The sequence below is a fragment of the Tenrec ecaudatus genome, chromosome 11 (assembly GCF_050624435.1).
Source record: "Tenrec ecaudatus isolate mTenEca1 chromosome 11, mTenEca1.hap1, whole genome shotgun sequence".
In the NCBI taxonomy this organism is placed as follows: Eukaryota; Metazoa; Chordata; class Mammalia; order Afrosoricida; family Tenrecidae; genus Tenrec; species Tenrec ecaudatus.
Genome location: NC_134540.1, coordinates 134333179 through 134336711, shown reverse-complemented (window position 1 = coordinate 134336711; position 3533 = coordinate 134333179). Strand labels below are relative to the sequence as shown.

Sequence of the window (3533 nt, the reverse complement as noted above, 5' to 3'; positions counted from 1 at the left end):
AAGGTCAAGCTTTTCACTACGGGTCCTCCAAAACTTACAATATCTCTAGCTCTACCATGTATTTAAAAAAAAAAATAGACCTTTTCAATGTCAGAGCCAAGGTAAAGGGAACCTTGGAAACTGGATTCAGAGTTCCTAGAACAGACAGAACTCTTGAGCCCAGTGGGGGTGAACGCATTCAAACCACGAAGTTTGAGGTTGTAAATTTGGGGGGCTTACTTCTTCCTGTCTGCCTGGGGATGCGTGTAGGCCTGTAGTATGGTGGCCTGTGGGCAGATCAGTTCCATTGAAGAGGGCTTCTGGCCCCAGGAGGTCTGGGTGGCAAAACGTCCCCAACCAGACTTCTGGAGGCGTCTAGTCCCAAAGAAGCTCCGTTTATCCAATAGGTCCTGTCCCTATCCCCACTTCCGGAACCCATGATGCTAAAATTTGGGCTGGGAAAGGTTGTGGGACAGCCAGAGGTGCACCAGTCCCTGGATTTCTGCTTGGGGGCAGAGGGCCAGCTGCTACAAAGGGTACACTGGGCAGACACAGGCTGCTTCTCTTCCTGTGTCTTCTCTTTCCTATGCAGCTGTGCCTTGGGGAACACTTCTGCCACTCGCAGGTAGCTGGTTTCCTGGGTGGTGAGACCCATGTGGGGTAGGTAGTCGACATCTCTCTGTCTTGCTTGTTGTTCAAAGCGCTGACTGCTCTCCTGGGTCTGTTTTGTGATCACAGAATTGGTGATAATGCAGGTGGATTTAGCTTTCACCCCAGAGATCTTGGCTGTGCTGTCCGTGGCTGATGACACAGTCATGGCAGGCGTCACTGGCCTCTCCTTCCTCCGCCTTGGCCAGGTGCTGGTGCCTGGGTTCTGAAATCACTGGCTCCCAGGGAATGCTGCCTATGTCAGATGGGTGAGGAGTCAAGCAGGGGTCCTCAAACTTTTTAAACAGGGGTCAGTTCACTGTCTCGCAGACCGTTGGAGGGCCGGACTATAGGTTTTTAAAAAAAAACTATGAACAAATTCCTATGCACACTGGACAAGTCGGCTGCTAAGCAGGACAGACAGCGGGGCAAAAACACCCGGCGGGTTGGATAAATTTCCTCCACAGGCCACATGTGGCCCGTGGGCCGTAATTTGAGGACCCCTGAGGGCGTCCTCAGAGCCAAATGCCTGATGGTACATCTCAATGGGCTGGGACATCTTGTCCAGAGGCCCAGGAGACCCAAGAGCAGGCACTTCTGGGCATCCCAAAGCCATTGAAAACACTGGGATCCAAATAGTTTTTCTGTAAACAATATTAGCGCTCACTTCCTGCCACCCCACTGAAATGATGCGACAATTCTGCTGGCAGACAGCTATCAGTGAGGCGCGTGGTCCAGCTGCTGCATGCTAGAAAAGCTTTCCAGGAAGAGTCTCTCCAGAGCTTGTAATAACAGCAAGCAGCAAGCATTTACAGCGCCCTGCAGACATTATGCGGTCACACCGGATCCTCCATCGCTGCAGCGAATGTCGCCACGGCAGGTCGCCCTGTGGTCCAAGCTCCAACACTGCGGAGGTTCAGACCACTCGCTTCTCCCGAGACACTGTGGCACAGGCCGGACTCACAGCACAATGTGAATGGTGGGGCGTCAGAACACGAGCTAAGGTCTAAGCTGGTAGTGGTTTGTGGGCAGCTACCGGAGGCCTTAGGAATCAAACATTCAACTCTCACAGGAGTGGACAGCCTCATCTTTCTTCTGGGGAGCTGCTGGTGGGTTTGGAATCACTGAAATTGCTGGCTAGCGGCCCAATGCTTAACTCGTGATACTGAAAAGGCTTCCCTCTCTTTTTCTAAAAATCAGTTTATTGGGGGCTCTTATAGCTCTTATCACAATCCGTACATATACATCCATTGTGTCAAGCACAATTGTACATATGTTGCCGCATCATTTTCAAAACATTTTCTTTCTACCTGAGCCCTTGGCATCAACTTCTCATTTTTCCCCTCCCCCTCCCACCCTCCCTCCCTCATTAACCCCTGATTATTTACAAATTATTATTATTTTTTCATGTCTTACACTGACCGATACCTACCTTCACCCACTTTCCTGTTGTCTGTCACCCTGGGGGGGAGGGTTATATGTAGATCATTGTGATCAGTCCCTGCCACTCTCTCCTCACCTTCCCCTTCCCCTGCTGCTATTGGTACTCTTGTTACAGGTCCTGAGTGGTTTATCTGTCTTGGATGAAAGGCATCAAAGATCTGCAACAAAAAAAATCAATATCATTGTGAATGACGAAGAAGTGCTGAGTGGAGACCCAAAGCCCATCTGTAGACAATTGAACATCCCCTTACGGAAGGATCACAAGGAAGAGATGAGCCATTCATTTTGAAGTGTAGCACCGATGAAATATCCAACTTTTCTTAGTTCATTAAATGCTTCCTCCCCCCACTATCATGACCCCAATTCTACCTTACAAATACGGCTAGACCAAAGCGTGTACACTGGTACAGATAAAAGCTGGAAATACAGGGACTCCAGGACAGATAAATCCCTCAGGACGAATACTGCAAAAGCTTCTTAATGATTATAAAAGCAGAAAATGTACTGCTGTTGAGTTAATTCTTACTCACGCAGATCCTGATAAAGTTTCTGAGACTGTAATTCTTTCCTGAATCAGATAGCCTCATCATTCTCCCATGGAGCGGCTGATGGGTCTGAATCGTCACCCTCTTTAAGCAGGCCAATGAAGACCCAACAGCGCAAAAGTGGTGTTTAAAAAGGAATTCCAAAACAATAACTGGGAGATAATCAATATAACTGGGATAAGCACAGTGAAGGAGTAAACTAACATTTTTGTTTTCCTTGCCATTCATGAATCTTAAATTGCTTAATAAATCCATTTTGATGATTTAAATGGATTATTATATTAAAGAACACATGACTATCATTTTATTTTATTGTTTGATCTCTTTCTCTGTGAATAGTGTCCCTGTCTTCCATAAGGAACCTAAGAATAAGTCCTAAAAAAGTGACATACAAATCATTCTGGCTTTCTAATTTAGAGATTGCTGCAATTATACTACCATATGGGAACATGGCTCAAAGTCTTAAAGATACTGTTTGTGCCAATGATCTGGATTTTCTTAATGTTCCTTTTATTTGTTGATTCTGAAAATATGTATTTTAAACTTAATTGTTAATGGTACTTCTGGAGATAGTATATAACTCTTTTATTCTTACTTCAAATTTTCCATTTTAGGAGTCACAGGTGTCCTTGCTATGCATGCCTTTAAAACTAGGTAAATCTAGTCTTTTAGGAGGAGAAAGTTGTGAAAGACAATTCAGGTGCAGATTTCATAGGTGTGGCAGTTACATAATCCCCTGTCAACTTGCGAAGGGGTAAGGTCTAGCCTATCAATCAGATTGTAGCTGATGACCTCATTTGGAGGCGTGACAGAGATAAGTAGCTGACAGGAGGTAGGACGAAGACTCTCTGCTTTGAATTCCTATTGGCAAGGCTCAAGGAGCTATTCTAATGGTGGACAGAGGCCTGGAGCTGGAGG

General features: G+C 46.1%; 1 pseudogene; it reads right to left on the bottom strand.

Moving 5' to 3' along the window:
- Positions 1 to 215: 215 nt before the first annotated feature.
- On the bottom strand, positions 216 to 1243 carry LOC142461079 (putative monooxygenase p33MONOX pseudogene; annotated as a pseudogene).
- Positions 1244 to 3533: the final 2290 nt, after the last annotated feature.